The sequence below is a fragment of the Haliotis asinina genome, chromosome 9, assembly GCF_037392515.1.
Source record: "Haliotis asinina isolate JCU_RB_2024 chromosome 9, JCU_Hal_asi_v2, whole genome shotgun sequence".
Taxonomy (NCBI): Eukaryota; Metazoa; Mollusca; class Gastropoda; order Lepetellida; family Haliotidae; genus Haliotis; species Haliotis asinina.
The window spans coordinates 40,159,318-40,174,727 of NC_090288.1; the positions used below are offsets into that span (position 1 = coordinate 40,159,318).

At 38.3% G+C, this 15,410-nt stretch overlaps 1 protein-coding gene across 4 annotated transcripts in view; it reads right to left on the bottom strand.

Moving 5' to 3' along the window:
* LOC137297119 (neuroglian-like) overlaps window positions 1-15,410 on the bottom strand; it is a 144,108-nt gene that overhangs the window by 33,384 nt on the left and 95,314 nt on the right. The window lies entirely within an intron of this gene.

A 15,410-nucleotide genomic window follows, 5' to 3' on the forward strand; every position in this document is an offset into this window, starting at 1 on the left:
AAAGTCACCAGGTTGACAAGTTTACAAGGTTTAACCCTGATATTGTTTTGTCTTAGTTGGCCTTCTGAACTCTGGAATAAAGAAAAGAAAGGCTTTAAAAAACATATATCTGCATGTCCCAACAAGTCCATTTGTCGCTCACACTGCCGAAATAGATTTGTGGGAAATCTTGTAATTTTCACTTGCTATGTAACTCAACATTACTCTAGTTGCATGTTTGATCAATCTATGCATTACTTTAACCACCCAGTAAAACATGTCAAGCCTCACTTCAAAATACTTAGGAGACTGTATCAAAGAGACACCATGTTGGGGGCAACTGACAGCGGGAATTAACAAACAACTCAAACAAATGACTATTTTTTCTAACCAAGCACAAAATCCATCATCAAACAGACCATTTTGGGTTTTTTTGAGAGTCCGCAGAGGGAGGACAAGATTTGTACATGTTAAAGCACTTAATGTCAAAATGTCCATAGGTTTATCCAAACAGTAGTCACATTATCAAAGGTTTCACAAAGCCTTATCCATGCAGTGAAATCAACGAGCACTGAAGAGAAATCAACACCATGAAATAGATTCCACATAAACGCTGTGCTAATATCGAGGGCAACTAACGAGGCAAATCTACAACTGTTTTAGTGTCACTAGTGTCGGTGGTACTCAACAAGATAAATACATTTACTCTTGCGCCTACAGTTAATATCTCAGCTGTCATGGGATCTGTAACACAATGGCTGTCATCCTGTCACTTGAAGGATCCATGATAATGTATTTGTGTTGTTTCAGAATCTACAATATATCAGTTGTCATCATAACTTTACAAAGATTCTTCCTTTTCTGTAAGCTTAATGTGTAGCTCACCTTGCTCATTTACCTGTGGTTTTCAAATTACCTGACAGAGATGAAATGGAAGATCAAACCTGTTACATTCCCCGCAAATCATCTCCTGGCTTAGTAAACACACTGATAATGACATTGCTAGAATATCAACTGTTAAAGTGCTTCAACTACAATTTCTAAGATGGCATAAAGGACAGGCAACTCTGCAATTTAATTGGTTTCCTTAACATTTATGAACAGAGTTTGAAACTGTTACAAATCAGGTTCTTATGTGATGTTGTGTCCTTTTGTTTGGACAGGATCTGTTGTTCATAGGTTTGAATTCCAGTGTCTAATTTGTATAGCCAGTCATTACAACAACTGCGAGCAAATCCTGAATGAACCTCACTACCATGATCTTATCTATTGCAAGGAATCTATTCTAACCCAGTATTCCCATTGGGCTTACTTCTTTTGAGGAGTAGGAACCAAACAATCCTGTGATTGATGATGTGAGGCATTATCAGCTCAGAGCCCAATGATGTATCATGATCCTTATCCATTCATATCAACATAAGTTACAGGGCATCTGTTCTAACCCAGCAGAAGAAACCAAATGAAAATCTTTTCCCATCCTTCGTCCATCTTCATCACATGAAATCAACCCTACCATCCTCATTATTGCAATCAGCTGAAGACTCCCCTCGACCTTCACTTCCCTCCCCTGCTGGTCAGCGGGTTGCTGAAACAGCTGAAGACTCCCCTCGACCTTCAGTTCCCTCCCCTGCTGGTCAGCAGGTTGCTGAAACAGCTGACATACTGCAGGCTCCAGAAATATACTCAGTCACTCTCTATTGTACTTGCTTGACTGATTTCTCTTTCCTATCCAATACACTAGGATCACAAGATTGGTGCATAAAAGTTATGGATAAAAAGATAAAGTCACAAGGTAAGCAACATTGGGTGCAGTGAAAGAAGTATGTAATTCTGAACACACAACCTTACCCTACATCATCAGAAAAATGCATCTTTCATCTATCACAATATAATGCGCACCTGTAAATTCCAGATGTTTATATAGATAAAAAAGACTGTGCTGAACCCTTTTCGTATGAAGATATTGAGAAATGTAAAGGTGAGAGATGAAACTTGCATCCTGTAATACACTGAGGAGTATGACACATGTTAGTGTAGAAGATATACATACTTGAAGCAAGTCTTGCTAAAACAAAAGCAAGTAAAAAGCAATTCATCTTTGGCTAATAAATGTACATTTCTTCATGAATAAAATGCCAGAGGTTTTGTACAAACCCATGCCAAAAGTATTACTCACTTGATGCCCTTGCTATAGAGTGAGTGAGTGAGTTTAGTTTTACGCCACACTCAGCAATATTACAGCTATATGGCGGCGGTCTGTAAATAATCGAGTCTGGACCAGACAATCCAGTGATCAACAACATGAGCATCGATCTGCACAATTGGGAACCGATGACATGTGTCAACCAAGTCAGCGAGCCTGACCACCCGATCCCGTTAGTCGCCTCTTACGACAAGCTGAGTCGCCTTTTATGGCAAGCATGGGTTGCTGAAGGCCTATTCTACCCCGGGACCTTCACGGGTCCCCTTGCTATAGACTAAATATAACATTTTAACATTTTAACTTAGCCATTAATTAATTGATTTTCTTGCATTTGATTTGTGCAAGATCCAAGTCAAATTTTGCACATGTGTGAGGAATACCTTATCTACAATCACATAGTTTCTGTTTAATTTTTGTCTGCTTATTTATCAGATGGTAAAAAATTTAATCAACAACCAACACAAGTACAGTACCGTGAACTCCTTTAACATAGCGACCTATGGAATCACGTATCATGGAACCAAACGTAAGCTGATAAATGTTATGCCATTAGTTAAATAGTGGTTGCAGAACTGAAATGAAATAGTGAGCAGACATGGTTTCAAATTTGCCTGTCAAATTTGACAAAGAACCATCCTTAACTCACTTCATGAAAATTATTCATGCTTCACTGAAATAACCTGTAAGTCTTTGGAAATGACGTCAAGTGATGAATAATTTTGGCATGGTTCTGTATGTCAAGTGCACCCCACATTTCTGAATAACTGCACCAATGCTTACTGGTATATGATATTCTCAGCTATGTATCACTGCATAAATTCTCCAGAATCTAATATTGCCCTGGCCATGATTTACACCTGAGATGCTTCTTCCAAGACAAAGCACAGACTCTTAAAATGTCCACAGACTTCCTCAGCAATCCTAAAGACAATATTGCTCTGTGTGATTGATCTCTGCCTTCATGGCCTGTAAAACTCAGCTTCTACCAATTTGCAGCTTTGGCTAGAAAATCTCTGTGTGACAACTGAAATCGATTGAAATCAAGCTACGTTTGGTATTTCACTTCTGGAATCAATTTCATATCAACAGATACAATTATTTGTACCAAAATAACAACTGCTAATATCAAGTGGATGTATCAAAGTGCTTGAGGTTCATCTGTCTCAGGAATTGATTGTGGACAAAAACATCCCCCATATGTATCAGTTAGAGGAATATGTTGAGATTTTTTGCTCTTGCAAAGATTGATTCCCAAGATAAGGAAATCACTATCTGTCATCTGTAAAGCAGACAGAAACACTGAGTTGGGGTAAATTTCCCTCCAAGATGAAATCTCAAACCAAATAACCTTCCTGTGGCTTATCTGGGTTAATTCCTGGTAGGGCTCAGTGATGGTTGCATGGCATTTGTAAGTATACATTATCAATTTGGTGATTGTTGTGGAAACATCAGCAATTTCCCACAGCGAATAATTCCGGTTTCAACCCAATTTGACCATGTTATTGCGGAAAGGACCAACATTGATTTTGTCGCTACACCAACTTGGCATAGATTGGTATACATTCATTTAATCATCCCATTGATTTTTCATCTATTTGTCTTTGATAAAACTCAGCGGGAATTGCTTTCAAAGTTTCCGACTCATTCATTGGAAGAATAACTTTTAATAGCACGCAGTGAATGCTAATACCCTCCAAGGACACGTGAGCTTTGAGCTTGAAGCTAAGAGTTTGAACACCAGCACAGAATCAAGCTGTGTAAAAGTACATTTATCTCAGGTGTTTTTCATCAGGATTGATTGAGAATTCAGACTGGAAAACAATCTGTGGATCCTTAGAAGATCTGCAACCATTTCTCTGTACAGTGTCATTCTCCATGTTGTTGATACAGGTCATAGTTATGGTTAAGATAATGTCACAAAGATTGTACAATAAACATTTCATTGAAATAGTATATGTGTCTTGTGAATGTGAAATGTTTAAACTTTAACACCTTGTCTGTACCCCCATGGCATTTTCTTGGACAAATGGTTAGCAAGAAATATAAGCAATGTAAACAGTGAGTGAGTAAGTGAGTTTGGTTTTATGCCACTTTTAGCAATATTCCAGCGATATCATGGCAGGGGACACACTTTGTACCCATGCAGGGAATCGAACCCAGGTCTTCTGCATGACGAGCAAACGCTTTAACCACTAGGCTACCCCACCGCCCCCAATGTAAACAGAAACAAGATGGCTGATAAGTCACTCCTGGATCAACATTTACTGTTTTTCTGATTTCTAAAAGAATTAAAATTATTGAAAATACACAAGGCAACACATCAAACACCTACTCCATCATCACCACCACTACCATCACTTCCACTTCAATCACCACCACTACCATCGCTTCCACTCCAATCAACACCACTACCATCGCTTCCGCTCCAATCACCACCTCTACCACTCCAATCACCACCACTTCCACTCCAATCACCACCACTACCACTCCAATCACCACCACTACCACCACTTCTGCTCCAATCACCACCACTTCCACTCCAATCACCACCACTACCACCATGCCACCATGTAGCTGGAATATTGCTGAGTGCGGCGTAAAACTAAACTCACTCTCACTCAATTCCACTCCAATCAGCTACCAATATGAGAACCACCTTCACTCTAATCACCACTACCAATATGAGTACCACCTTCATTCTAATCACCACTACCAATATCACCACCACTTCCACTCCAATCACCACTACCAATATCAGCACCATTTCCGCTCCAATTACCACTAACAATATCAGTAGCTTCCACTCCAATCACCACCACTTCCACTCCAATCACCACCACTTCCACTCCAATCACCACCACTTCCACTCCAATCACCACTACCAATATCAGCACCATTTCCATTCCAATCAGCACTACCAATATCAGTAGCTTCCATTCCAATCAGCACTACCAATATCAGCACCACCTCCACTCCAACCACCACCACCACTACTTCTACCAACTAGTCTGATGTTACAACCACCACCACTACTTCTACCAACTAGTCTGATGTTACAACCACCACCACTTCTACCAACTAGTCTGATGTTACAACCACCACCACTACTTCTACCAACTAGTCTGATGTTACAACCACCACCACCACCACTTCTACCAACTAGTCTGATGTTACAACCACCACCACCACCACTACTTCTACCAACTAGTCTGATGTTACAACCACCGCCACCACCACTACTTCTACCAACTAGTCTGATGTTACAACCACCACCACCACCACTTCTACCAACTAGTCTGATGTTACAACCACCACCACCACTACTTCTACCAACTAGTTTGATGTTACAACCACCACTCCATCACCAACCAACTTTGAAAAAAGACCATTACAATCTTTAAGTGCCAAAAATGTTTTGACAAAACCCTTGTGTGGAAGGCCAGATAGATTAATACACCACTATCATCTTGCACATGTACATCCTAACAATGAGCAGATCCTTTCACTCGAGTGTAAAACATTATTTAAACATCAATATTTGCTCAATGGTGTTCAAGTGGACCTGATGTCAACCAAGTGAAAACAGGTTCAGCTTCAACAAAATAACAAGATACATATCCTCCTTTTATGAAAAACTTAACGAGCCAAGCAGCAAATACGCAGGATCCTATCAGTGACAACCATGCAAGATAAATGACTATGCAAGAGGATGATGGCAAAATCTAAGCCTACAATTGGTGGAACAATTGCTTTGTACCAATTAGCCCTGAGTACAGAGCTTAATTATCAACAACAATGGTCATACATTGCATCAAGCAGCTTTGCAAGTCAAGGGCCAGTCATTGTGCACATTTTGTCACGTGAGCTGGAGAATTCCCAGCACACATACATGGGCTTGCAATCAGAAAGAATTGCCATGCATATATCTATATCGCTTTTTCTTTCATCCAATATTTGTTTTATCATTTGTTGTCCACTTTCATCCTTTGTTACTTGCAATGACTGAGATCAGCAGACATGATTCTGATGAACACATACAATTATTTCTGGGGGCAATGACTCCTTTGGCCACAAATTAACTATCTTCCAAGAAAACATTTGTCATGAAGTGTATTACATGTATGTTCCCAGCGATTCAATTTACCAAAGAGGTTTTGTCCTTTGAAAAGATACCATCTAATGCATTGCAAGCACTTGAATTATGATCATACTAATCAAATCAGTTTCCTCTTGAAACACATTCACATAGTTTGATTCATTGAGAACACAAGGTGATTCAATTCCATGAAAGAAACAATTCATGTATGACCAGGTAATCTTGTGTGTGGGTGAGTGAGTTAGTCATTTTTTACAGTTTTGAATCATGTTTCAGTGATATCAGTGGGTCAGCTAAATGAGGGAGGAAAAGTTTAAAATCTTAGGCATTTACCTCTTTGATAAAACGCCTGAGCATAAGTGCAGGCTGACGAACCATAAACCTATCAGGGTGAAACTGGATTCAAACACATGATCCATGTATTCAGGGGAAACAACTCTGCTAAGCCTACAGCAACACCTTCAACAACAGTTGAAATGAAAGTGGCAGTGCAGTTTGATCATATGATCATTTCAGTTGTTAGATCACAGTAACTTAAATGAGGGAGGAAACTGCAAGTGAGTGAATTTAGTTATACGCCACTCAGCAATATTCCATTTATATGGCAGCGGTCTGTAAATAATCAAGTTTTGACCAGACAATACTGGGATCAACACCATGACCATCAGTCTACACAAATGGGGTAGTGTGCAGGTTGTTCAAACCAGTTCAGGAATGAGAATATGACTTTAACCCATGATCAATGGATCCTTGCATGACCAACGGATGTAACTCTGTCCAGACACATTGTATTTATGGAACATTACACACATGAGCAAACGGCCACAAGAATCAAACAAAACTCAAATTGTCTCACATTATCAACGGTGTATTATAGAGAAGGGTTTGTTTCTGCAGCCCTGTTAAGTCATTTAGCTAGTATCTCACTGCTTCAAAGAGTTGACCTTTCTTTCAGGGTCATTTTGACCAAATTCCACCGAAAATTATAAATCATATTGTACCTCACATTTAGATTCTTTATTCCTGGCATACTAGGAGTCTTCTTGAAAAAGGGAGAATAATAACCAATTGATTTCTTTATCAATGATTGATCATGTCTGTCACTCAATGTATGCATTGAATAAAAGCCTTTTATAAATACACCAATATTGAAAATCAGATAACCATTCATCATATCAAACACTGCATACTCCTGTCACAGTGAGAAACAGGCTGTCCCTTGTTGGACGATGTTATCATCCTGTCTGTCTGTAAATACAGCCCGCCTATTACAGATAATGTCCAACTTTTAGAATTCAAATGAATAATATGTATAAATCTGACAAGTAGTTGATGCGATAGGTAGTAGGGTGGTTCTTGGAGACATTGAAGGCTTTGTTTGATCTTGGTATCGACACATTGTTCAGGATTTGTCTTAGAAGGCATCATCAAATCAGCTTATTCAAGTCTTTACTTTCTATTTCAGGATGTGAGGTGCCACAAGTCTTACCTTTCAGCTTTCTGAAGTAGTACATACACTGGTTATGTACTGTTTACATGGGAACTTTAAAACTAGCAGAGAGAGAGATATGACTCCAAAATTCTATGGTAAATCTTTCATCAATGTCTGTCAAATCAGTGTTAACCAGAAATGTGTTCTGGTAACTACTGTAACTAAGTCTCGTCTCAACATCCTGATACATGAGGTCCACGACTTTCATTAATACCTTCATGATTGAAAGTACTGTTGAAGGACAACATTTAGGTACACCGACTTCAAGTCTACATGTGCACTAAAACAGGATCTATACCTAGGGTCCTCACCCTCTAAGATGACAGTTTAACATATATGCACTACTTTGACAGAGTACTGACTCCACATCAGTGAGTTCATGTGTATTCACTTCCATGACAGACAGTAACAAGAAGTACTATCTCTAAATGTGTTTGGTGTGATGTGATGGGGGATCAAACCACAGACCATCTGCTCTCCAAACAATAACTCAATCCCCTGGGCCATGCACTGGAAGAAGACAGGTGACAGTGAACGATGCTTTAGATAATCATATTTCCCGGTTACTTCATGGACATGTGGGTGTGGGTGATTTGTTCTAACACTTCTGGGAACAGCACATAGAGTGTCAGGAATGTGGTTGAATCTCACAGATATGCTGAGAAATAGTGACATAAACCCCAATGTCTCGAATTCAGTTGAGATGAATTCTCGGTTGTGTTTAACTCATCTCTCAGTCCCTGATGGTTTCCTTATATTTATCATTATTTCTATGCTGATCGATGTGTTGAACGCTCAGATGAGTCAAACTTTTCCCTTGGTAACTATGAGTTCAACACAACAGAGTTTGACTGTATGCTTTATCTCACTTTATTTGTAATGTGAACCGTTAAATGTAAGATGTAGGCTTCTAAAGGGGTGCATGGTGAATATAGCATTATACTGACCACCTTGCCTTGACCGCTGTTTGCTACTCACCACTATAAAACATTGGAACTGAAAAAAACCCAATCCTTCTTTGTGTTCCTTTACTTCTTTCCATCAGTTTATAAAATGTCAAGGCCACCAATGCCCACTAACTATGGAGTCGAAACATAACACATTTCAGAGACAAATGTGGTATCTTACTTATTTCCATCAGTTCATAAAATGTCAAGGCCACCAATGCCCACTAACTGATATAAAACTATGGAGTTGAAATAGAACACATTTCAGCCACAAATGTGGTGTCTTACTTATTTCCATCAGTTTATATGATCAGATGGTCCAGTCTGGCCATGTAGGTCATTTCTTCTGGAGACAACAACATTCCACAAGGGACTTCATCAAAGGTCATAATTACATCTGATTAACAAAGACAGTCATATTCTCACAAGGGTAATATATACCCTTGATAAGACTTTTCAAAAGTGTCCAATAGATCCATCTTGTCCTGTTAAGTTCCATATCACATGTTGCTATCCCATAGGGCACTTCTTTATCCTCTGTAATCTGAATGTGTTAACTAAGATATGAAATGGTTACAAAATACCGCAACCAGACATGCCTAGTCCCCACAAGGCTCGTCTAGACCATCTAATTGAGATCCATAATACTCCAGCTAGTGATGAGATGAAACCAAAGATGGCTACTGTGTGACCGAACTTTTCAGACTTCCACAAACACTCAGGATTTCAACTGCATACACCATTCAGTGGATCAAGATTTGGCTGAGCGTTTTAAGATCATTATTTACCAATGTCTGCCCACTGAGCGGAATTTCTTTGAATGTTTACAAGAATCATATTAAACTGTACATGGTCATTTCTTACTGGAGATCTCTAATGGATGCTATGCTTTCTTCAGAAGACCGTTTGTGTCTTAAAGTTCACTTCTCACACTTGAATCTGCAAGGACCTTCCTGAAATGGTCCTGTAGCTTTTAGTATTCCATGAAATAAATGTTAATACCCTCCCGAGAACTGAGACATGGCACTTAGGTAAACCGTAAGTCTTCTTGTGGAAATAAAAACTCGTGGGGAAAATTATTCCCTTCTTTATTTCTCAATAGGCAGTCGTAATGGGTCTCATCCTTGAGGTTGTTTTTTTTAAATTGTGCAACATAACGTCGTTGAAAGATTCCAGCCTAATGCATGCCCTGATGGATGTGAATATCAAACAGGCAAGGAAATATTTACACAAATGGAAAATTGGTTAGTGTAAAACTACCTTCCTAGGCAGTACTGACTTGTACAGAGTTACCAAAGGTTCTTTGAAAGCCTCAAAGAAATGTTTTGAAATAGATTTGGTTAACTTGTCCTTGATCCTACCAATAGTCACCTATTGTCTATGGTCAGATATCTCATTGTCCATTGTCAGCTTTCATATTCTCCATAGACAGATATCATTTTATCCATAGTCCTTAGTCACATATAACATTATCCATAGTCATCTGGGATATTGTCCATAGTCACATATGACATTGTCCATCATCATCTATAATATTGTCCATAGTCACATATGACATTGTCTATCATCATCTATAATATTGTCCATAGTCACATATGACACTGTCCATCATCATCTATAATATTGTCCATAGTCACATATGACATTGTCCATCATCATCTATAATATTGCCCATAGTCACATATGACATTGTCCATCATCATCTATAATATTGCCCATAGTCACACATGACATTGTCCATCATCATCTATAATATTGTCCATAGTCACATATGACATTGTCCATCATCATCTATAATATTGTCCATAGTCACATATGACATTGTCCATCATCATCTATAATATTGTCCATAGTCACATATAACATGTGACTCAGCTTGTTGTAAGAAGCGACTAGTGGGATCGCATGGTTAGGCTCACTGATTTGGTTGGCACATGTGATCTGCTCCCGATTGTGTAGATCGATGCTCATGCTGCTGATCACTGGATTGTCTCGTCAGACTCGGTTATTTACAGACCACCACCTAACTCACCACTTAACTCACTCACATATAACATTGTCCATCATCACCTATGATATTGTCTATAGTTACATATAACACTGTCCATCATCATCTGTAATATTGTTCATGGTCACATATATTATCCATTGTCATCTATAATATTGTTCATAGTCACATACAAAATTGTCCATCATCATCATCATCCATAATATTGTTCACAGAAACAAATAACATGATCTATAATATTGTTCATCGTTACATATAACATTGTCCACCATCATTTATGACACTGTCCATAGTCATATATAACGCACTGATCATCATCACTGACAATTATATCTATATCTTTTTTTTTAAATTCCAGATAAAGACCTGTTACAGATAGAGGTGCAAGACCAAGTTGCCAACACACCCCTTTATAGCATGTGTCATAATACATCATTGATCTGTTTTTTACAAACACACACACACCTGTATAATATTGTATGTAGTCATATACACTGTCCATAGTCATCTATAATATTCTCCACAGTCAAATATCTTATTCCTTACAGTCACAATCAAACCTGTCAGTTTCCAGAAAATAAGTGCTTTTCTCTGAGTTGATGTTTATAGTCTAAAATCTATATCCAACATACGCAGGAGATTAGTTGCATCCCATTCTTTCTATAGAAAGTTGCAGAGAACATGGCCTTAAGATCAAATCCAAAATTGATAAAAACACTGAATTTAAACAATTGCAAAAAAAAATTTACATAATAAAACAGCCTTTGTTGACAGACAGGAAATTATGTCAAAATAAAAATGGAACTTCAGAACTTTTTACAAAAATTCATGTCTTGTGGACAAGCTTCACATTTTCAGTTATCAATAATTAATTTGAGCTGGAAAGAAGGAGGATGAGAGGGTCGGATCCACAGACGACTTGGCAGTGTCCATTTCCTTCCATTCAGAAGGTCAGCTGTGTGTCGTTGTGGACAGAGAGTCCCATAGAGAGGGGCAATTGGCCTCAATCGAGCATCCACTAATGACAGGAAATAAGATCTACGACAGTCAACAATTATCTACTAAGGGATGATGTATCATCCACAATAAGATTTTAGTCTCATGGATGCATGAAGGTCAGAGTAACTCTATTCACAAAATATTTGATTTATTTGATTTTGTTTACAGTTGTGATTGTTTCAGTGACCACTGGGAAAACAGTGAAAAATACTCTAAAAAATGTCTGAAAATTATACTGTATTGGTCATAATTGTCCTTTTCAAGAAGCATGCACCACAACAGGTGTGTCATAAATTTTATGTTGATTATTAAAAGACTATTGTTGTGAAATACAAGGAAGTGTGTTCAATTTTCATGCATGTTGTGTTACAAAACAAGGAAGTGTCTCACTGCAGTCTGCACATGTAGCTCCTAGTAATGAGGTAGTATCAACATTGTCTAATTCCCTGAGCTGAAGTTTGTAGAACACAGAACTCCAGTTCTTGGTGTCTACTGTAGAGGCATGATTTTCAGTTAAATGTAAAATACTGAAGGCTTGTTTGGTCCCCATGTCTTATGAAAACTTGCTAAAAAGGTCTGGATGCCAGACTCCCTCACTGTAGCAATGACTAGTTACAGTCTTAGCACTAGGATGACAGACTTCCTTACTTCAGCAATGACTTGTAACAGCCATGGCACTAGGTTGCCTTTAACTCCCACACGTTAGCAATGACCTGTAACAGTCTTTTGTCAAGCTATCAAATCACTTTGCAAATCAAGTTCTCTGCATTACAAAGAATAGCTGATAAGTAATGAATGCAGCTCTTGCAAAATGGTCGTCATGGAAATCAACTGATGTGTGGACAAAGATGACAAAACAAACTTAAGAATAAGAATGTGTGGACAAAACCTATCTAGCTTTCAAGTTTAGACTTCTTGTGGTTGTGAAGAATAACAATGCACAAAAGTTAAATCCTTTATATAACATGACCTCCAACAGCCCTTGAGCCAGATACGGAAAAAAACAAGAAGCAACTTAGTTTCAGGCAAGTATCCTTCAGTTCACAGATGCAAACATTCTTTTTATCATTCTTTAACGCTTTAATTTGTTTCCACCAACCTGGAGGTTTCCTATAATTGATTTTCACCCCAGCCTTTTTTTTTTCAGGTGAGACAGTCATTAAGATACATGTTGAGAAACTGGCATTTAGAAGTTTGGGAATCATTGATAAAGTAGATGCCACGTCCGGTTCTAACCCAACTTTATCTCAATTTATTGGTCTGATCCCAATTGATTCAAAATCTAAATCCTCAACCTACCATTTACCCCTGTGTAAACTTGCCAGACTTTTTCTATTACATAGGAAGACCTTCTTGTTAGGATGATCTACACAAGAGACTTTGATTCATTAGATGCCACCACTGACCGAACCTACACAGAAAATTAGACGGGTGGAGATAACAGCTCTTCATCACCTGGTGCAGCCCTGCCTGGAGCCAGGCAATTGCTACCTCCAACATCCACCAAAGGTCCCTCCCTAATGTGAATCTATCAATCTGTCTGTGTTAACATCTCTTTTTGCTGATACTAGGGCCTTCAGGGATCTAAACATTGGTGTTTACTCACATATTTGTGGACTACCCACCTGCTGCACAGGAAAAAAGTGACATCCCACAGATCCAGTTTAACAGGAAAGTGTAATTGGTTTCTTGGTCAGCACCAATGTATCAAATATCAATGAGACTGGAGGCTACATCAGATTACTTATTTTTCACACAAGGATTAGGCAAATATTTACAAATGACAAGTTTGTGTAGTGATAAGGTAAAACAGTGTCCCTGTTTTTTTAAATATGTTTCCCATGTTATGGAACTCAGGTTATTCTCGTAACAAGTGGACAGGATAGTAGACAGCTGTGTATGCTTGTGCTGAGTGTGCAATATTGTTGCTGAGTGTGCAATATTGTTGTTGAGCATGCAATATTGTTGCAGAGTGTGTAATATTGTTGTTGAGTGTGCAATATTGTCACACTGTGATCACAGTGACATTTGGATATGCTTACTTGGCAATACTGTAACATTATAATGGCACTGATTCTTGAATGTGCTAAATGTACAATATTGTCACACTGTGATCATTGCGACTCTTGAATATGCTGAGTGTGCAATATTGTTGCACTATGATCAATGTGACAAGTGTGCAATATCACAGCTGAGTAAGCAGTATTGCTACACTGCCATCAATGAACACTCCAATTAGCTGAATGTGCAAGACTGTATGGTACCTTGGGATATATCAGGACCATACATACAACCTATTAAAGACCACAGATTGCCTTGTCTCAGTTACTTCACTCTGTGTCTGTACTTTTGCTGGCTATCATGTAAAACCAACTTGTTTCCTTCCAGCAAAGACCATATTTTACCCAGAGTTCACCAATGCACAGTTAGACATTCAGGACTTTGTGACTTTGTAAAAACATGCACTCCAGAACAAAGGAGTGAGTGAGTGAGTTTGGTTTTATGCCGCTTTTAGCAATATTCCAGCGATATCACGGCGGGGGACACCAGAAAATGGGCCTCACACATTGTACCCATGTGGGAAAGCAAACCCAGAACAAAGGATGGAGAAGTGGAAATTTAAGTATCAAACACATTATTTAAGGAAAGTGTCCCTGAGACGAAAAATATTCATGAATTTCCTTTGTTTTACCCCTGGGAAATATGATGGCATCAGCGGAAGACATTTTCTCAAAACATGCTACTGTGCCAAGTAATGATGGCTGCATGAGGAGAGCAATATCAGACCCTACTGTCTGTATGATTACAGGACAGAAAAGTCACCCATTTATGAGGCCCAATCATTTTGATGTGAAAATATAAATGGGTAATTGAGGCTCTGTAGCTTACCTTTGATTTTTGCCATTGCTGATTACATTATTTTAAATTACCAATCGTCACAGTAATATTTGTAACAGAGGTTTCAAATTAAAAATCTTAGACTGACAAGATGGTCACAGTCACCATACTGGAATTTGTCTGAGCAACTTTGCATGTCTCCAAGATGTGACAGTACCCTATGTTTAGATTCAAATCTCACAATAGAAAATTACTGACAAAACTTGGATCGGCATCGCAGTAACAATGATTAATGATGGTCTAGAGCCACTGAAGTGTTAATGAACAACCTACATAGCATATCAAATTTCATGATTTCAATCATAGTGAATACTGATATACAAGCAATCTGACAGCCGCCTTGTGACATTTCACTCTGGAACAGCCTACAAGCAGTTTACAATCTCCTGGCAACATTTAAAGCCCTCTCAGATTCATTGATTTACGTAAGTTAAGGGGTTTTGCTGATTAATCAAATACATACTGACACTGATTTGGCTCTAAAAACCTGATCATTAAACTTAATCCCTGAATAAAATTAGAAACTGCTTATGATGACTAGAAAAATACATGCGAACATTTTTGAAAAATGAATTTGATGAAATCAATATATGGGTTCAAACATCATGCTAAAGTGCAGTTTTGAGGAATTCCATCTCAATCGGTCCAAGCTTAATTTGACAAAGACATTGATATTCCTAACTAGAGCATATTTTTGGTTCAGGAATGAAAGAATACTGATTATGGAAAATAAGAACATTATCTTGCCACATATACAGGACCTTTCAAAGCCGCATGGAGATAAAAGA